This window comes from Gorilla gorilla, chromosome 4 (genome assembly GCF_029281585.2).
Source record: "Gorilla gorilla gorilla isolate KB3781 chromosome 4, NHGRI_mGorGor1-v2.1_pri, whole genome shotgun sequence".
In the NCBI taxonomy this organism is placed as follows: Eukaryota; Metazoa; Chordata; class Mammalia; order Primates; family Hominidae; genus Gorilla; species Gorilla gorilla.
Window position 1 is genome coordinate 165,070,307 of NC_073228.2, and position 22,477 is coordinate 165,092,783.

The window sequence follows — 22,477 nt, forward strand, 5'->3', positions numbered from 1 at the left end:
TAGACCAAGGAAAATATCTCCTTCCCAGCCTCACAGGCCCATTCTATTCTGTCGTCATTTCATAACCTCTTCCATGTAGGTTACAAGCCTCTAGCCCGTCTCTTAGAACCTCTCATTTCCTTTCCATCATGGAAATCTATCCTCAAGGAAATCACTTCTCAGTGTTCCATCTGCTCTTCTACTACCCCTCAGGGATTGCTCAGGCCCCCTCTCTTTCCTACACATCAAGTTCAAGGATTTGCCCCTACCCAGGACTGGCAAATTGACTTTACTCACATGCCCCGAGTCAGAAAACTAAAATACCTCTTAGTCTGGGTAGATATTTTCACTGGATGGGTAGAGGCCTTTCCTACAGGGTCTGAGAAGGCCACCGTGGTCATTTCTTCCCTTCTGTCAGACATAATTCCTCGGTTTGGCCTTCCCACCTCTACGCAGTCCGATAGTGGACTGGCCTTTATTAGTCAAATCAGCCAAGCAGTTTTTCAGGCTCTTGGTATTCAGTGAAACCTTTATATCCCTTACAGTCCTCAGTCTTCAGAAAAAGTAGAACGGACTAATAGTCTTTTAAAAACACACCTCACCAAGCTCAGCCACCAACTTAAAAAGGACTGGACGATACTTTTACCTCTTTCTTTTCTCAGAATTCAGGCCTGTCCTCGGAATGCTACAGGGTACAGCCCATTTGAGCTCCTGTATAGATGCTCCTTTTTATTAAGCGCCAGTCTCATTCCAGACACCAGACCAACTTAGACTGTGCCCCAAAAAACTTGTCATCCCTACTGTCTTCTGTCTAGTCATACTCCTATTCACCATTCTCAACTACTCATACATGCCCTGCTGTTGTTTACACTGCTGGTTTACACTGTTTCTCCAAGCCATCACAGCTGACATCTCCTGGTGCTATCCCCAAACTGCCACTCTTAACTCTCGAAGTAAATAAATAATCTTTGCTGGCAGGACTATGCTGAATCTCCTTAGGCACTCTCTAATCAGATGTCCTGGGTCCTCCCAATTCTTAGACCTTTAATACCTGTTTTTCTCCTTCTCTTATTCCGTTTAGTTTTTCAATTCATACAAAACCATATCCAGGCCATCACCAATAATTCTAAATGACAAATGTTTCTTCTAACAGTCCCACAATATCACCCCTTACCACAAAATCTTCCTTCGGCTTAATCTCTCCCACTCTAGGTTCCCACGCCACCCCAATCCTGCTCGAAGCAGCCCTGGGAAACATCGCCCATTATCTCTCCATACCATCCCCCAAAATTTTCGCCATCTCAACACTTTACCACTATTTTATTTTTCTTATTAACATAAGAAGACAGGAATGTCAGGCCTCTGAGCCCAAGCCAAGCCATCATATCCCCTGTGACCTGCAGGTACACATCCAGATGGCCAGTTCCTGCCTTAACTGATGACATTCCACCACAAAAGAAATGAAAATGGCACGTTCCTGCCTTAATTGATGATGTTATCTTGTGAAATTCCTTCTTCTGGCTCATCCTGGCTCAAAAGCTCCCCTACTGACCATCTTGTGACACCCATTCCTGCCAGCCAGAGAACTCCCCTTTTCCTTTTACCTACCCAAATCCTATAAAACGGTCCCACCCCTATCTCCCTTAGCTGACTCTCTTTTTGGATTCAGCCGCCTGCACCCAGGTGATTTAAAGCTTTATTGCTCACACAAAGTCTGTTTGGTGGTCTCTTCACACAGACGTGAGTGAAAATTTGGGCCTGAGAGACAAGTAATTCTCTTAGTAATTTAACATATAAATAAAGAATAAATAATTTGATTTTTCTACACAATTGGAAGCATTTTTTTCAAGTTACCTGCTGACATCTCTATGACAACTTGGAGAAACAAATAGGAAGTCAGGCAGTCTGTGCACTTTACTTTTTAATTATTTTAGAGAGATGAAGGTCTTAGTACAGGCTACATTGAAACTCTGGGCTCAAGCAATCCTCCCACCTCAGTGTCCCCCAGAGTAGCTAAGACTACAGGTGCAAGCCACTGTGCCTGGCTAGTTTGTGCACATCAGTTGTCTTTCTCAGCTAGAGAAGAATAGAAGGTTCCTATGTCAGTTTTGCTGAACAAAAGATCACCTCCTGCCAGCCCAATGTCTCCTGTCCTTTACATTCCTATAGATCTCTGTTCTGTTTTTTTTCTTTAACATTTTTCAAAGTCACTTTTCAACACCCTGAGACTCAGTGTTACTACAGAATCCTTGCCTAGGTAAGTACTTTTGCTTTCAAGTAAGGAAAATCTGCTCAAACTGAATTAAGTCAAGAAAGCACCTTAGAAGGAAGCAGGAATCTATCGCAGAAGCACGAGCAGTCTAGTCTTAAAAAGGATGGAAATAAGAAAACAGATTACGTGCTTTGAGGCAGCCAGGGCCCATCCTCATCTGTGGACCTGCCGCTGCCTCCCTGGAACCATATCGTCTTTCATCACTGCTGCTCTCTTTTGCCTCACTCTTTCCCCTTGGCTGACTGGCTTTCCCTTCTTTCCCTGCCCATGATGTCAAATGGTTGCCCTGTAACCCCTCAACTTATATCTCCTTAACTCAAACAAAATGAAAAAATGACCAGCATTTTGAAATGCAAATTCCAAACTCCTGGGAGAGGAATTAGCATTAATCCACTGGAATCAGTCTAACTGCTTCTTTCTGGGACAGATGATTTATGTAACACAAATGCCACATCAGCACCAGCCTCCACTTGCCCACCCCCCACCCCCATTCTCAGGATAGAACACACAATCTTCAGAGAGTGTGGTATGGACTGAGAACAAGTTTCCATCTTGAAAACATCATTTCTGATCCACATTATTTGGTAAAAAGATTTTTCTGTTTTTATTACTTCAGGGAGAATGTGAAAAGGATACCTCCTGCCAAGCACTTCCAAAGCTATTCACATATTCAAAAGCAAATGAAGACACCACAGCTAATCTCTGGGAGACATCCTGTGCAGCTTGTTGATGCCCAACAAATGGATCAATTTGGTTGAAACAGAACCACACAGATTATCTTCCTGTAAACATGCTGAGCAGCCTCTTCCCTGCTTTTGCTTTGTAGTAGACATTGGTGCTGATCCCATGGAAAATGTTGAGCACACGTTCCAGTCAATATGAGATTTCTTCTGAACACAAATACAAACATGCTTACTGCCACATGCGCAGATGCATTTTTTAAGAAGTAAAACTTAATTTTTTTTTTTTTTTTTGAGATGGAGTCTTGCTCTGTCACCCAGGCTGTAGTGCAGTGGTGCGATCTCTGCTCACTGCAACCTCCGCCTCCCGGCTTCAAGCGATTCTCCTTCCTCAGCCTCCTGAGTAGCTGAGATTACAGCCACCCACCACCATGCCTGGCTAATTTTTGTATTTTTAGTAGAGACAGGATTTCACCATGTTGGTCAGGTTGGTCTCGAACTCCTGACCTCGGGTGATCTGCCTGCCTCAGCCTCCCCAAGTGCTGGGACTACAGGCTTGAGCCACCGTGCCCAGCCTTAGATACTTTTTAAAAACAGCTGGCATCCCAGTTCAAAATGACTGGACGGCACTGTACTCTATAGCCCAATCATTTGTGTCTAAATAATTTCTGAGGCTCTGCTAGTGCCAGATGAACTCAGCTCAGCCTGATGATACAGGAGTGCACAACCATGATCCATACCTTTAGAGGGATTTCAGTTTAGTAGGAGGGAGAGTTGAGCATACAGGTTATCAACATGCAGAACAAGAGTTTTAAGATGGGTGAAGGACAGAGTGCTTTGAAAGAATGCTTTCTGAGATAAGACCTGAAGGGAGTTTGAGGGAGGAACGAGAGACACTCAAGAGGCCAGTGTGGGTGGAGGAGTGAACTCCAGGAAACATGGTGCAAGATGAAGTGGAAATGAAGGTAAAACCCAATTGTGCAGAGCCCTATGAATCAAAGATTTTCAGGCCCCTGAGCCCAAGCTAAGTCATCATATCCCCTGTGACCTGCACGAACGCATCCAGATGGCCAGTTCCTGCCTTAACTGATGACATTCCACCACAAAAGAAGTGAAAATGGCCAGTTCCTGCCTTAACTGATGACATTCCACCACAAAAGAAGTGAAAATGGCCTGTTCCTGCCTTAACTGATGACATTGTCTTCTGAAATTCCTTCTGGCTCATCCTGGTTCAAAAGCTCCCCCACTGAATACCTTGTGACCCCCCAACCTCTGCCCATCAGAGAACAACCCCCCTTTGATTGTAATTTTACTTTACCTACCCAAATCTTATAAAATGGGCCCACCCCATCTCCCTTCACTGACTCTCTTTTCAGACTCAGCCCGCCTGCACCCAGGTGAAACAAACAGCCTTGTTGATCACACAAAGCCTGTTTAGTGGTCTCTTCACATGGACATGAGTGAAATTTGGTGCCATGACTCAGATCGGGGGACCTCCCTTGGGAGATCAATCCCCTGTCCTCCTGCTCTTTGCTCCATGAAAAAGATCCACCTACGACCTCAGGTCCTCAGACCCACCAGCCCAAGGAACATCTCACCAATTTTAAATCGGGTAAGTGGCCTCTTCTTACTCTCTTCTCCAACCTCTCTCACTATCCCGCAACCACTTTCTCCTTTCAATCTTGGCACCACCCTTCAATCTCTCCCTTCTCTTAATTTCGATTCCTTTCATTTTCTGGTAGAGGCAAAGGAGACACGTTTTATCCATGGACCCAAAACTCCGGCGCCAGTCACAGACTCGGGAAGACAGTCTTCCCTTGGTGTTTAATCATTGCAGGGACACCTCTCTGATTCTTCACCCACGTTTCAGGGGTGTCTGACCACACAGGAATGTCTGCCTTGGTCCTTCACCCTTAGCAGCAAGTCCCGCTTTTCTGGGGGAGGGGCAGGAACCCAGACCCCTTCTCTCCCTGTCTCTACCCCTTCTCTGCTTTTCTGGGGGGCAAGAACCCCCCATCCCTTATTTCCATGCCCCAACCCCTTATCTCTGTGTTCCGATCCCTTATTTCCATGCCCCGACCTCTTATCTCTGCACCTGGATCCCTTATTTCCATGCCCTGACCTCTTATCTCTGCACCCCGATCCCTTGTTTCTGCACCCCAATCCCTTATTTCTGCACCCTGACCTCTTATATCTGTACCCCAACCCCTTATTTCCATGGCCTGACCTCTTATCTCTGTGCCCCAACCCATTTCTGCGCCCTGATTCCTTTCCCACTTTTCTGGGGGGTAAGAACACCTGAACCCCCTCCCTCCATGTCTCTACTCTCTTTTTTCTAGGCTTGCCTCGTTCAATATAGACAAGCTTCTGTCCTACATTCCCCCTTCTTCTCCCTTAGCCTGTGTTCTTAAAAACCTAAAACCTCTTCAACTGACACCTGACCTAAAACCTAAATGCCTTATTTTCTTCTGCAATGCCACTTGACCCCAATACAAACTGGACAGTGTTTGCAAATAGCCAGAAAATGGCACTTTCAATTTTTCCATCCTACAAGATCTAAATAATTCTTGTCGTAAAACAGGCAAACAGTCTGAGGTGCCTGACGTCCAGGCATTCTTTTACACATCAGTCCCTCCCTAGTCTCTGTTCCCAATGCAACTCGTCCCAAATCTTCCTTCTTTCACTGCCGCCTGTCCCCTCAGTCCCAACTCCAAGGCCCTCAGTCCCAACCCCAAGCATCCCTGAGTCTTTCTAATCTTCCTTTTCTACAGAGCCATCTGACCTCTCCCCTCCTGGCCAGGCCGAGCTAGGTCCTAATTCTTCCTCAGCCTCTGCTCCACCACCCTATAATCCTTTTATCACCTCCCGTCCTCACACCCAGTCCGGCTTGCAGTTTCGTTCTGTGATTAGCCCTCCCCCATCTGCCCAGCAATTTCCTCTTAAAAAGGTGGCTAGAGCTAAAGGCATAGTCAAGGTTAATGCTCCTTTTTCTTTATCCCAAATCAGAGAGTATTTAGGCTCTTTTTCATCAAATATAAAAACCTAGCCCAGTTCATGGCTCGTTTGGCAGCAACCCTGAGATGCTTTACAGCCCTAGACCCTAAAAGGTCAAAAGGCCGTCTTAGTCTCAATATACATTTTATTACCCTATCTGCTCCTGATATTAAATAAAACTCCAAAAATTAAATTCCAGCTCTCAAACCCCACACAGGACTTAATTAACCTCACCTTCAAGGTGTACAATAATAAAGTGGAGGCAGCCAAGTAGCAACATATTTCTGAGCTGCAATTCTTTGCCTCCACTGTGAGACAAACCCCAGCCACATCTCCAGCACATGAGAACTTCCAAATGCCTAAACCGCAGTGGCCAGGTGTTCCTCCAGGCCCGCCTCCCCCAGGAGCTTGCTACAAGTGCCAGAAAGCTGGCCACCAGGCCAAGGAATGCCCACAGCCCAGGATTCCTCCTAAGCCACATCCCTTCTGTGTGGGACCCCACTGAAAACCAGACTGTTCAACTCACCTGGCAGCCACTCCCAGAGCCCCTGGAACCCTGGCCCAAAGCTCTCTGACTGACTCCTTCCCAGATCTTCTCGGCTTAGCAGCTGAAGACTGACGCTGCCTGATTGCCTCGGAAGCCCCCTAGACCATCACGGACGCCAAGCTTTGGGTAACTCTCACAGTGGAAGGTAAGTCTGTTCCCTTCTTAATCAATACGGAGGCTACCCACTCCACATTACCTTCTTTTCAAGGGCCTGTTTCCCTTGCCTCCAAAACTGTTGTGGGTATTGATGGCCAGGCTTCTAAACATCTTAAAACGCCCCAACTCTGATGTCAACTTAGACGATACTTTTTTAAGCACTCCTTTTTAGTTATCCCCACCTGCCCAGTTCCCTTATTAGGCTGAGACACTTTAACTAAATTATCTGCTTCCCTGACTATTCCTGGACTACAGCCACATCTCCTTGCTGCCCTTCTTCCCAATCCAAAGCCTCCTTTGCCTCCTCCTCTTGTATCCCCCCACCTTAACCCACAAGTATAATATACCTCTACTCCCTCCTTGGTGACTGATCATGCACCCCTTACCATCTCATTAAAACCTAATCACCCTTACCCCACTCAACGCCAATATCCCATCCCTCAGTGCCCTTTAAAAAGATTAAAGCCTATTATCACTCACCTGCTATAGCATGGCCTTTTAAAGCATATAAACTCTCCTTACAATTCCCCCATTTTACTTGTCCTAGAACCAGACAAGCCTTACAAGTTAGTTCAGGATCTGAGCCTTATTAACCAAATTGTTTTGCCTATCTACCCCATGGTGCCAAACCCATATACTCTCCTATCCTCAATACCTCCCTCCACAATACATTATTCTGTTCTGGATCTCAAACATGCTTTCTTTACTATTCCTTTGCACCCTTCATCCCAGCCTCTCTTCGCTTTCACTTAGACTGACCCTGACACCCATCAGGCTCAGCAAATTACCTAGGCTGTACTACCACAAGGCTTCACAGATAGCCCCCATTACTTCAGTCAAGCCCAAATTTCATCCTCATCTGTTACCTATCTCGGCATAATTCTCATAAAAACACACGTGCTCTCCCTGCTGATCATGTCCAACTAATCTCCCAAACCTCAATCCCTTCTACAAAACAACAACTCCTTTCCTTCCTAGGCATGGTTAGATATTTTCGACTTTAGATATCTAGTTTTGCCATCCTAACAAAACCATTATATAAACTCACAAAAAGAAACCTAGCTGACCCCATAGATCCTAAATCCTTTCCCCACTCCTCTTTGCATTGCTTGAAGACAGCTTTAGAGATTGCCCCCACACTAGCTCTCCCTGACTCATCCCATCCCTTTTCATTACCCAGAGCCGAAGTGCAAGGCTGTGCAGTCAGAATTCTTACACAAGGACCAGGACTGCACCCTGTAGCCTTTTTATCCAAACAACTTGACCTTACTGTTTTGCCTAGCCCTCAAGTCTGCATGTGGTGGCTGCCACTGCCCTAATACTTTTAAAGGCCCTTAAAATCACAAACTATGCTCAGCTCACTCTCTACAGTTCTCATAACTTCCAAAATCTGTTTTCTTCCTCACACCTGGCACATATACTGTCTGCTTCCCAGCTCCTTCAGCTGTACTCACTCTTTGTTAAGTCTCCCACAATTACCATTGTTCCTGGCCCAGACTTCAATCCTGCCTCCCACATTATTCCTGATACCACACCTGACCACCATGACTTTATCTCTCTGATCCACCTGACATTCACTCCATTTCCCCATATTCTTTCATGTTCCTCACCCTGAACACACTTAGTTTATTGATGGCAGTTCCACCAGGCCTAATCGCCACTCACCAGCCAAGGCAGGCTATGCTATACTATCTCCCACATCTATCATTGAGGCTACTGCTCTGTCCCCCTCCACTACCTCTCAGCAAGCTAAACTCATTGCCTTAAGTCAAGCCCTCACTCTTGCAAAAAGACTAAATGTCAATATTTATACTGACTCTAAGTATGCCTTCCATATCCTGCACCACCATGCAAGAGGTTTCCTCACTACACAAAGGTCCTCTATCATTAATGCCTCTTTAATAAAAACTCTGCTCAAGGCCGCTTTACTTCCAAAGGAAGCTAAGGTCATTCACTGCAAAAGGCATCAAAAGGCCTCAGAGCCCATTGCTCTAGGCAACGCTTATGCTGATAAGGTGGCTAGACAAGCAGCTAGCTTTCCAACTTCTGTCTCTCACAGCAAAGCTTATGCTGATAAGGTGGCTAGACAAGTAGCTGGCTCTCTGACTTCTGTCCCTCACTTTCAGTTTTTCTCCTTCACATCTGGCCACTCCCACCTAATCCCCTACTGAAACTTCCACCTATCAATTTCTTCCCACACAAGGCAAATAGTTCTTAAACCAAGGAAAATATCTCCTTCCCAGCCTCACAGGCCCATTCTATTCTGTTGTCATTTCATAACCTTTTCCATGTAAGTTACAAGCCACTAGCCCGTCTCTTAGAACCTCTCATTTCCTTTCCATCATGGAAATCTATCCTCAAGGAGGTCACTTCTTAGTGTTCCATCTGCTCTTCTACTACCCCTCAGGGATTGCTCAGGCCCCCTCTCTTTCCTACACATCAAGTTCAAGGATTTGTCCCTGCCCAAGACTGGCAAATTGACTTTACTCACATGCCCCAAGTCAGAAAACTAAAATACCTCTTAGTCTAAGTAGACACTTTCACTGGATGGGTAGAGGCCTTTCCTACAGGGTCTGAGAAGGCCACTGCAGTCATTTCTTCCCTTCTGTCAGACATAATTACTCAGTTTGGACTTCCCACCTCTACGCAGTCCGATAGTGGACCGGCCTTTATTAGTCAAATCAGCCAAGCAGTTTTTCAGGCTCTTGGTATTCAGTGAAACCTTTATATCCCTTACAGTCCTCAGTCTTCAGGAAAGGTAGAACGGACTAATAGTCTTTAAAAACACACCTCACCAAGCTCAGCCACCAACTTAAAAAGGACTGGACGATACTTTTACCTCTTTCTTTTCTCAGAATTCAGGCCTGTCCTCGGAATGCTACAGGGCACAGCCCATTTGAGCTCCTGTATAGATGCTCCTTTTTATTAAGCGCCAGTCTCATTCCAGACACCAGACCAACTTAGACTGTGCCCCAAAAAACTTGTCATCCCTACTATCTTCTGTCTAGTCATACTCCTATTCACCATTCTCAACTACTCATACATGCCCTGCTTTTGTTTACACTGCCGGTTTACACTGTTTCTCCAAGCCATCACAGCTGATATCTCCTGGTGCTATCCCCAAACTGCCACTCTTAACTCTTGAAGTAAATAAATAATCTTTGCTGGCAGGACTATGCTGAATCTCCTTAGGCACTCTCTAATCAGATGTCCTGGGTCCTCCCAGTTCTTAGACCTTTAATACCTGTTTTTCTCCTTCTCTTATTCCGTTTAGTTTTTCAATTCATACAAAACCATAGCCAGGCCATCACCAATAATTCTAAATGACAAATGTTTCTTCTAACAGTCCCACAATATCACCCCTTACCACAAAATCTTCCTTCGGCTTAATCTCTCCCACTCTAGGTTCCCACGCTGCCCCTAATCCCCCTCGAAGCAGCCCTGGGAAACATCACCCATTATCTCTCCATACCACCCCCCAAAATTTTTGCCATCCCAACACTTTACCACTATTTCATTTTATTTTTCTTATTAATGTAAGAAGACAGGAATGTCAGGCCTCTGAGCCCAAGCTAAGCCATCATATCCCCTGTGACCTGCAGGTACACATCCAGATGGCTGGTTCCTGCCTTGACTGATGACATTCCACCACAAAAGAAGTGAAAATGGCCTGTTCCTGCCTTAACTGATGACATTGTCTTGTGAAATTCCTTCTCCTGGCTCATCTTGGCTCAAAACCTCCCCCACTGAATACCTAGTGACCCCCACTCCTGCCCGTCAGAGAACAACCCCCCTTTGACTGTAATTTTACTTTACATACCCAAATCTTATAAAATGGCCCCACCCCATCTCCCTTTGCTGACTCTCTTTTCGGACTCAGCCCGCCTGCACCCAGGTGAAATAAACAGCCTTGTTGCTCACACAAAGCCTGTTTAAGTGGGCTCTTCACAGGGACGCCAGTGAAAAAGGTTAAAGACCTTGGCTCAAACTTAAGCCTAATACGTTTCCACTGAGGGTTAGACAGAGAAGTGATGTGACTGCATTTCATTTTAAAAGATTACACTGACTGCTGTGGAGAATAGATCAGTGGTCAGGAGTGGGGAAGGCAAGAGTATGAAGTACGGGAACTAAAAATAATCCAGGCCGATTGAAAATTCAAGAATAATGTGGCTGGAGGGTGATAAGATATGAGGTTATAGAGGTGAATTGGAGGTGGGGCATCATAGAGTATATTGTAATGATATGGGGAGATGTGTACCCTATGATCCAACAATGTACACAGGACATTCATTTCTTCTACATCCTCCAAGTATTTCTTTGTTTACAAGGCCAGCCATTTGACTACATTTAATGCCTCCTGTCCATCAAATCAATTTGTCCAAACAACCAATTTTTTAAAAGCTAGAGTCTAAAAAGAATACCTTTGATAAATGTCATGATATATCCAATGCCAAGTGAGTTAGTTAGATCCTGTCAGAAAGAAAGAAACAAAGAAAGAAACAAAGAAGAAAGAAAGAATGGAAGAAAGAAAGACTTTTTATCCTTTTCTTTTAATGCCAAACCTCACCATTTAAATTATGATTCATTTCATAAGGTAAACGTTTCCAGAAACTAATATCACATTTGCACTTGCATTAATTATTCTGATTATATGTTATGTTGAAAATACTCCACCAAAATGTTTGAGTCTTTTCTCCCCTTTATTTCAGCTTGTCAGGAGCCCAGAGACAGTACCAAATGAATAGAATTTCTCAAATAAAAAAATTAGGCATTATATTCTCTATGATTTACAGAGTTGAGCTCAATGCAAGAAGTTTCCAAAAATGATGAGTTCCTCATTTCTGAACACATTTAAGCAGAGCCTGGAAGATTACTTGAGGGCAAGAAGGTGAAGTAGATGCACGAGAAAAAAATGACCTTAAAAAATTCTTCCCAGCTATTCCCTTCAATAATTTATTGTCGGTCCACTCCACATAAAGATCGAACTGCATTTTAGCTCTTAAGCTTCATAACTCTCGAGAAACTAAAATTTTTTTTATACTTACAATTATTTATCTCCAATTGCAGAATCTTATCAAGGCTATTGGGCTTATCTTATTTATCCTGTTTATTAAAGGGGGGTTTAATTCACTGAGAATTAAATGAGGTTGCTTTTGAGTTCTTATGATGTGTGCTTTGTCAAAGCAGATTTTAGAAGATGTTAAGTTTCTATTTGACCAAAATCATGCTTCCAAATGTGACTAAAATCTCTTTGTTTTACAGAGGAGGAAACTGAGTAATTTGAGTTTTGAATATAGGCATTAGCTGATGTAAATATTTTCAGCTTTCTATATCCTTCCATAGCCATACCCCAGCATAGCATGTGAAAAGTGCATAGATTTTAAAGATAGATAAACATGAGTTTATCTCTCAGCTCGGATGTTTACTGTTTACCCTTGGATAATTTACTTAACCTCTCTGAGTCTCTACTTTCTCATCTCTAAAACGCAGATGTAGTATTTAACTTGATATAAGTATTAGAACAACTTATGAACAATGCTTGGCACATGGCAAGACACTGGAAATGGAAGTTACTATTATTATTAATAATGATCTCTCACTCCCAAGATACCAATCTCTGTCACATTTTGATTTTTTATCCTCTGCTTTGTCGTATGTAGTCTGGGGTCAACTTGTTTCCACTTTATCTCTGCTTGCTACCTCACTCCTACCTGTTCAAACCCAGATCTGCAGGGCCAGAACTGGAAATGGTAATAGGAAAGAAAGGCCTTCTGTTGGTTTACTTGTGGAGCTGTGATGGTTCCAGCCACCTTCCACTTTTTCTGCTCCTTTTCTGGAAATCTGAGCCTCAGCCCAGGAATCCTGAGAACAATATCTTCCAGTGGATGTGGATGAGTCCTCTTTCATCCTTTTCATTCTTTGTGTATAAACACAATCTATTAAGTGGCAACTCCTCCAGGAACTAAGAATAAAAAAAGTAAAATAAAATTATTATAAAGACAGTGCCTGCAGGAAAGGAACATATAAACCTCCTGGCCACCTTTCCACTGCCAGCTGTCTGACCCACCCCTCCCCACCTATACATACACTCTCTTTGCACCAGAAGTGAAACTGTGGCCATTCAACATAGGAGGAAGCAGCATAGTGAAGAGCTGGCTGGACTAGAATCACGTTTTATAAAATCTTAGTCTGTGGCTCTTTTTACCAAGGCCTCAATCTCTAAAAGATATTATTATGTAGAATTTGAATCAACTCTTTGTTTTTTCTAACTTAAACACAGTCAACACCCAATTTCCTGCGCTGATGAAGAAAATAAGTTATGGTTGATGCTAGAATACATTGTATAATGAGTGTTAGTTTTCTAGAGATATACTTTTCTAATTACATTCAGCTGAAGGCAGCATAGTGGAAAGGAATGGGTAACAGCTTAGGTGTCAGAGTGTTTGAGTTATTATTTTGTAGACACTGTCTATATCATCTATCATTTGACCTTAAGATGACAATTCATCTCTCTAGGATCTTTAGCATTTTTTTCTTTTGGAATATTCATGAATATTTCGAGAAATATGCCATACCAGAATTATGCATTTTAATAAAAGGTTGCATTGTGCAAATTCATCTATGTGTCCATGGCATGTACTGCAGAACCTGGAACATAGTAAATGTTCAGGTAATGCTTGTACAAAGAAGTGTCTGCTTTGCTTTGACCTCTGCCATGCACTAGTTGTATAATTTGAGGCAAAACCTCCCTTCTGCTTCTCAATTTCTTCCTCTACTAAATGAGGATTAAAAACCTTCCCTAATAAGTTATGATGATAATAATCATATCTAAAGCTTATTTAGATATGATAATTTACATTGGATATGTCTGTGCACTTTTCTTGCTTCATTTCTTTTGTTCCATATGACAGCTTTATGTAGTAGGCATACTGGTTCCATTTAGCAGGTGAGAAAATAGAGATCAAAAGCACTTAAATAAATTGGCTTATCTAGAGAATGATTGTTTGAGAAAGAATTCAAACAATGTCTTTAGCTTTTCAAATTTAAGATCTACTAAAATGGATTTTCATACCCTGAGCACATCACACTGGCTAAAGATGGAAGATGATCAGAAGGTGGCTGAGTGTCACCCAGAAGCCCTGCAGAGGGAAAGTTGCAGCAGGATAGAGTACATTCAGATGTAGATAATAAGGAGTATTGTCCTCTGCCTCAGCCATTTGGGGTAGGCTAGGATATTTAAAAACTGCAGTCTTCTGAGATGAGTAAGGCTCATGCTAGGAGAGTAAGAGGGGCAGCAAAGTACGAGAAAAATCACAGGTAGAAAAAGAAAGCATGAGAGGACATAGTGTGAAGGCATGGCTGTCAGTAGTGTAGCCTGTGTACAAATCTCTGTTCTTTACCATATGATTTGTGACCTTGAACAAGTTTCTGAACCTCCTTGGACCTCAGTTTGCTCATTTAAAATGTGGATAATAATAGTACTGACTTCCCTCAGTGGTCATCAGTGGAGGATGAGATGATGTAGGTAAGTCCTCAAGACTGGGCACTTAGTAAGTGCTCAGTAAATATTAGCTAAAACTATTAGAGATGGAAAGATCTAGACCATTTCCTGTATGTAAATTGGTGAGTATGCTTAGATGTGTAAAGAGAAGGCATGCTTCCCTGTGCCCGTTTGTGACTGTCCTACTTTGCTTGACAGTGGCTCTTTTTTGGGAGTGACATTTTAAATCAGTCCCCTCTGGTTTCTGGATAATGATGCTGCCTAATACAAAGGTTATCTCTCAGGATCACATCACTGTCCTGTGGCAGGTGGTGGCAATGGGTTAGATTAGATGTCAGCAATGGCTTAACTCCAGAAGATGCTAAGAAAATCAGTGCTGCATAGCTTAGCCTAAGCAGTAGTTCAACGTACCACACTTTTCTCCAACTCCCCGTGGTCTTCTCTCTCTGACTTTAGTTTTCTTTATTTTCTCCCTCCCCTCCCGCTTCCCCTTTTCTCCTTTGAATTTGTCCCTGAGGGATGTGACTGTATTTTGAATCCAAACATGTATTATAGAAACACAGAAACAGATAAAAATTCTGCTTGGAGTTGAGACTGTGAGACAGTAAAGCAGATATTAAGGGTTGTCAGAAGAGCAATATATCTCCAAATGTCAAATCTCTAAGAGTAAAGATCGGAGAAAGGAACCCACTGCCTTACAAACAAAAGATTTTGTGTGTACAATTTGAATGTCGTCACTTCTCCAACACTGTGTCATTTTTTAAGTCAACGAACACAATCTGAGTTCCCATCCTCCACAGCTGCAGGAAATCTGTCAGTTTCTCTCCTTTACCCTTGCAAGTCATTGTGGAAATCCTCTGGGAATGGCAACATATTGTGAAGATTCATTCTAGCTGCTTCTTGCTTTCTCTTACTCTCTTTACTATTCCTCTGATTATCTTTTCCTCCTATGGACACCCTTCCAGCCTACTTCACCCCACACGTGAACCAAACATACGTCATCCCCCCCACCAACCATGGCTGACACCAGGTGATGCTGCTTAACCAAGCTGAACTAAAGGCTTAAGTGTAACATATAGAAATTTAAATGCAGAAATAGTACACTTCCACCTCTAGAACTGGCTATCAAATACCACTGTCCCCAGGGACCATGATTTCAGCTATTCTTGGGGGATCCCGAGGACTATCTTCCCTTCTTTCTCCTCTGCCCTGACCTACCACACTTTTGCAGATATGTATGTACTGCCCTCTTCTGACCCTTGCCCCTGCCAAGGCTTCCCTGTGGACACAGGAAGCAAAATTAAAAATCATAGTAATCCGTGTGGAGTCGTACTCTGCCACTGATGAAGACAAGACGTTCAGCTCCCCATATCTGTACCCCTTCATTCCAGTATAGGCACTCAGCTTGACTTTGCAAAACTGAGATGTTTTCAGTGGTGTATTTTTCCCAAAACAAGAGAAATGTGACTCTTAACATCAAGTTTAAGACTCTATGAAATCACACAAAGTACTTAATAAAACTTGGCATTTGATTTCTCTACTTAAGGCTTCATTCTAAGATCCATTTCTTAGGTTGGGCTCAAGGTCAATGTCACTGGCATTCCTTCCTGGTCCAGACTCAGCCTGTGGGAAGCTTTTTCCAAATCTATGGCACCGATAGTGGGCAGCATTCAGACCAGGACTGAAGAGATCTTTCTATCCCTTTCAGAACAAAACTTGGGAGTCTCAGATTTATTTTCCTGAAAAATAGTGTAATACCACATCTTTGTCCCTTTCTTTTTGGGAAAGAATAATGCATCCATAATAAGAAGTTATTAGTATATTTTAGATAAGCACCTCAATTACCCTTTCTTGACATTCATTAGTTTCTTCATAAGGATTTGAGGAAAAAAATAGAGAGATCTGAAGAGGCTAGCACTTCAACTTTCCCACATAAGTACCATGAGCTAAATGTCACTGTGCCATTCATGTAGATGCCATTCAACTTATTTTTATCTGTTATCTCTTACACAAAGGGTTTCAAATGTTTTACAATGAGAAAGATAAGAAGTAAGAGGAAGGTGTTTGACAAATTGGGAGGAGTTATTGCTGGGGAAACAGAATAAAAATGGCAAAGCAATTTACAAAGAGGGAGAGAAAACTCAACTGTAAATAATGAGCAAGTTTGGAATGCTTTCCTAATGTGAACTTTGTTTGTATAATATTTAGGGGATAGAAAGAGGAAAATATCCAAAAATGTAAGACAAAATACTTGCAATAACTATGTGGTTTAGGTAGGCTTGAAGGTGATCAGAATATAACACCACAAAATAAAATAAAGAGTAGAAGGTGCCATGAGAAAGGTAGTAGGAGGCTGAGGAGTGAAGATGGCTTGAGCCTAAGAGTTTGAGATCAGCCTGGTCAACATAGTGAGACCTTGTCTCAACTAAAAATCAGAAAAAAATTAGCTGTGTGTGGTGGCATGCACCTGCAGTCTCCCTGCTTAGAAGGTTGAGATGGGAAGATTGCTTGAGCCCAGGAGGTCAAGATTGCAGTGAGCAGTGATTGCACCACTGCTTTCCAGGCTGGGCGGTGGAGTGATAACCTGTCTCAACATAAATAAATAAATAAATAAATAAATAAATAAATAAATAAATAAATAAATGTAATAATTTAGTAGAAATAAAAATATGTTTGTAAAAGTGACTTTATTAAAGAATAGAGTTGGTGAAAAGGTAGTGAAAGGTTTGTGTGGGTGAGGAGTGGAGTCCCCACTTTGTCCTTTTGGATGGAAATTTATCTGGGACACACAAAATGGCACCAAAGTCAGGCCATGTGTAACAAGCAAATGCAAAAACCAAGAATTTCTGTTGTTTACCAAGCCAAGACTCAATAAAGGAGGAGCTGTGAGCAGAAACATAGAAGATAAAATCCTAAAGGTAAGACAATCAATTCTGGAGATTGGAGGTATAAAACCCACAAAGCCCACTCAGTAGGCAGAGAGGCTGCCCTTTCTGAAGACCTTAACCACTGTACTGTTCCGCCAGTCAATCTGTAACCCGTGAAAGTTAAGGGAAGCAGAGTAGGAGGAGGATACTATTGAATCGATCTCTCTGTGGCTTTGTTTGCCTAGAAAGTGCAGTATTATATTGTAATGGGAGTGTATCGGGTACAACTTTGCTGGATGCCAGACACTGTGCTGGGTTCTTTTCATTCATCATCTCTAATCTCTACCTCCACTCTGCATGCGTTTTACAAATGGAGACTGAAATACAGATTCATATATGGTAGTGACTGGTGAAGCTGGGAACAATTAGGGCATTGTTGGAGGGCTCAGTTAACAATTCTAATTAATAATAAACCAGGAACTTCTTTTATGAAACTGGGGTTTGGTCACAGGGCTTATCTTCTTCACCTTACAGAATATGCTGTGGAAGGTGCAGGAGTGTGGAAGTCTGAAGGCTCCAGTATATTTCTGTTTCTGTCACATATGATTTATGTGGTTTTAGAGGTTGTTTAACCTTTCCATGCCCCCTTATTCTTATCTATAAAATGAGTTTTGCTTCTATAGAATGGTATGGCAGTCAAATTTTACAGTGGCTGTGAAAGCCCTTTGGCAATGATTGCCAGTTCTGTGAGTAGTTATTTTGAATGACGGTGCCCTGATTTGGCCACGAGTATATTCTTGTTCTTCTTCTGTTCTAATGAATCTTCAGTTACTATCCATTTGTTTTAATCAATATGAAGAAATAGGAAATTCTCAATCTAATAATAGCAAGAAATAGAAACTGACTCATGGTAAGTTACTAAAGTGAGATGTATTCTAAGAGTCCTGGATATTTTGTAAAACTTGATAAGTAGAGCCCCATACTTCATGAAGACAACTGCCAAGAACTCAAGCAATTTCTTTCCACTTCCTTTTTTCTTTTGACATTGGTATCTTGTAGACATTGGTTTAATCTTTTTCTTTTTAAGATCAGCTTCCCTGCCCATTTATCTACGTGCATATGGCCATTTCTTGCGACAATGGAAACCCCTGTAGTCTACATGATCCTTCATTTTGTCAGCCTTGCATCAGATTCTGTGTTTCAATTCTAAATTCCTAAAGGAGAGCATGTGAAAGGCTCAGGTTAGTTCAGGTATATGCCTCTGTCTTCAATCAGAGAGACAGGTTCTGGGGCTGAGATTAAGTTCATCTTTTCTAGGCTACAATAGGACATTTGTTACAAGAGAGAAGTGGGGCTGAGGAAGAGGGCATTGGAAGAGGGTGTTATCATCTCTTCTCTAGGTGGGCACATTATATGTCTTACGATAAACCCAAAATGTTTTACATGTAGTATCTTTCTACATTAAAATGATCCTTTGATATACCAGAAATAAAGAGTAAGAAAAGATAAGTCACTTTTCCCAATATTAGTCAGGCATACTTGGATATAATTATGTCACTGAGAAGAGATCTAATGTCATTACAGGCCATGATAAGACATTTAGGATAATACACATTATCCTTTTACTGTACAGCACATGCACTCTCTGTGCTTTACAAATATACCCTACCAGGTAACTATCATAGCTATAACCTTCTCTGATGCTGAAAATATTCCTTTAGGGTTACTGGAACCCCGTAGACGGTGAATTGAAAAGGCAGAAATGCGGTTTTACTATCTCTTTGGACACCTGTAGAGAAATCATTGTCCTGGGTTTGATTTAATCAGCCAAGAGCGTTAAACTCTAAATATTTAAAATAGATAAGTGAATGATTCTTTAAGGATCATAAAGTTTCTTTGTATCCATTGGCAAATGCATTATTTAAAACAGGACAATCACTCCAGTGTTTAAAAGTTGAGTTCTGCTCCAGGACATGGGTTTCTTGCCAGGAATGAGCAAAGTGCAATAACTTAGAAAAGGCTAATAACTGTGAAATGTTATTACATTATTTGGACACTGCTCTGAGAGAGACTAATAGCAGTGACTTTAACGTGTGAACTGCTGGGCTACAGAAGCAAACAGAACTGGTTTTCTGTCCATCAATAATTCCAAGGGATAACAGACCTTGTTCAATTGCCCTGTGTGCAAGCCTCATCAGAATCTGCAGGCTTTTGGATTGCCCCAAAACACTGCCACAGGCTCTTTCCCATCTCCCCACTTTCCTTGGCTGAAGCACTGATTCTTTCTGTGCTTGCAAAAGTTGAGACTGATGGAATTAGTTTTTGAATTGCTTAGAGAAGAAAAGTGTGGGACACTTTTGAAAAAGAAAGGTAAGGTGAGAAACAGCCATAGTGTGTCATAATAGCCACCTTATGGGCAAAAATTCAACCCCATTCTCTCTGTCAGTTGCTGGAAGTGCCTCTCTGAATAACTTTATCTGGGCCAGGAGAAAAAGCTGAGCAATCTGGACTCATTACATTCTCTTCTCAGAGTTTGGAATTCATTTTTCAAAAAATTTAAAAGGTTCTTTCAGTATTTGAACTTAAAGGATATTTAAACTTGGGAGCTGTAGGTATGGTCTTTTAAAATTATGTTCACAGAGCATCACAAAATGAGTGAAAGAGAAAAGAATGAGGCAGATGTATACAACAAAAAGTAAAGAAGTGAGTTTACAAGTTTCCATAGAAAGAGAGAGTAAGAGTGGTCACCCTGCTGGCTGATGGCTTTCCCTCTGCTGATTCATTGTAAAGCATCTCCTGCCTTTGGTTTCTGGGAGATAATTCTGAAATCTTAACTAAAACAATAAATACTAAAGTATTCATATGTGAGGTAGTAGGAACAGGTTTCTGTTACTTGTAACCAAAGGAGCTTTGAGATAATTGACAGCAAGTTGATAAGTCAGTGAGAATGGAGAAAGGATGAGATAATAAGGAGATTAGTTGAAGAGCCCTTTTACAAAGTTTCAAGACTTTGGTACTTATATTTATTTTGTTTGGGATTTTAAGCTTGTTTTTGAAGGACAAGCCTTACAAATTCCTCTTTTAGAAAATAGAAAATTGAGCAAAATAATTTTTTGCATTTTATTTTACTCATATAAAGCTAGTCAAGATATTAATTTGGGGGAACAAAATAATGAAGCCAGCTTACAGATTCTCAAAATGAATACTTGATTAAAGCAGACCTCTTCCTTGACAATCAAACTCAAAATGAGAGAAACTCTTTCAAAACAGAGCCCATGCTCTTAACCACAGAAACCATGGCCCAAAGAAATTATTTATTTTACATAATAGTGTGGCCACTTTTAATGATTATGGGTGTAACTGGTCATTTTCTTTAATAAGTATGAAGAGATAAGAATGACAAATCCACTATGTATAAGAGAAAAGACTGAATCAAGAGAACACATTGAAACAGAGGTATTGAAGATGGAGCCATTGCTCCTAAGACAAAAATAGAAGGAATGTTGATGGCTGCTATCATTTCTCATGCACAATCAGACAATTCTCAATGGGGGGTGATAAAGAGCCAACAGCTTCTCAGTACCAAAATTGAGGAGAGATGTGATTGGGCAATACTATCATTTCTAGGGGGAGCAGCTAATAAGAATGTAAAAGATGAAAAAAACACATTTATTTAATATAGAATTGAACTATGTTATTAATGGAAAAAATCAATATTTGTCTTCATGACAGGTGACGAGTAAAGGGAACCAGCTGGACTAAGGCTGAGTGTTGAGAAATCTGATCTGTAATAGTGGGAATTACATTCACCCATGTTAATACAAACTTCCTACCATATCGAAGAAACAGATAAGACCATCATGAACATCCTGCTTATGCCTGAAGCACTTGTTATGCTTCGGAAGACAGAAGCAATAGCCAAAAGGAAAACCTCCTAAGGAGAGAAGTTGGGTTACCAGCTGCATGAGGCAGTAAAAGTGGGGTGATGAACTGCGAAAGACAATTACAGTTAAGAAAGTTGTGGTAATGGCATTCTGAGATTTTCTTATCCCATAAGTTGTGTATCTATGTTGTAGTCTAGGTGAAATAAAGTGACAGGGAAAGGTGTGGTTCGATAAATACTATTTCCTTTAAATTAGTAATTCTTGAATTTTAATGTGCCCATAAATTACTTTGGGATCTGGGCAAAATGCAGATTATGATTCAACAGATCTGGGAAACGGCCCCAAATTCTGTTCCCAGGTGATTCCAGTACTTCAGGTTTGTGGACCACACTTCGAAAAGCAATTCTTTCCACTCTGTGGAGAAGTGACTGGCAGGATGTCATAGTCGACAGGGATGTTTTGAGGCAGAATCATCTTTGTTTACTCTCAGTACTAAGACTTTTTTTTTTTTTTTTGAGACGGAGTGTCTCGCTCTGTCGCCCAGGCTGGAGTGCAGTGGTGCAATCTCAGCTCACTGCAAGCTCCACCTCCTGGGTTCACGCCATTCTCCTGCCTCAGCCTCCCCAGTATCTGGGACTACAGGCGCCCGCCACCATGCCCTGCTAATTTTTCTTTTTTTGTATTTTTAGTAGAGATGGGGTTTCACTGTGTCCACAGGATGGTCTCGATCTCCTGACCTCGTGATCCACCCGCCTCAGCCTCCCAAAGTGCTGGGATTACAGGTGTCAGCCACTGTGCCCAGCCCTCAGTGCTAAGACTTCTATAGCTTGGGAGACAAAGAGAAGAGCCAGGTGCTGGTGAATGTAAGACTTAATTTAAGGTTGCCTTAAGACTCAAATTTTACTAAATTCTGAAATAAAAGAGGAAACATTACTATCATGCTTACAAAATAAAATGTATCCTAAGATAATGTAATGAATACTTGTATGCCAACAGAGTACATAATCTAGATAAAGTGGAAAGATTTCTAGAAAAACTCAACCTATCAAAACTGACTCCAGAAGAAATAGATATTTTGGGTAGACTTATAAAAAGTAAAAAGATTGACTTAGTAATCAAAATCTTCCTATAAGGAAAGCCCAGGACCAATGACTTCAGTGGTGTATTGTACCAAATATTTATAGAATAATTAATATCAGTCCTCACAAATTCTTCCAAAAAATAGAAGAAGAAGAAATACTTTCTACAAGATAGGTTAAAGACTTCAATATTAGACCTGAAACCGTAAACATTCTAGAAGAAAACCTAGGAAAAACTATTTTGGATATTAACCTAGACAAAGAATTTATGACTAAGACCCCAACACTAAATGCAACAAAAAAAGGAAAATAAATAAATGGGATTTAATTAAACTAAAAAGCTTCTGCACAGTAAAAGAAATAACCAACAGAGTACATAGATAACATACAGAGTGAGAGAACATATTTGCCAACTACAGATCTAATATACAGAATCTACAAGGAACTCAAAGAAATCAGCAAGAAAAAAATAAACCCATTAAAAAGTGGGCAAATGATGTGAACATTTTTCAAAAGAA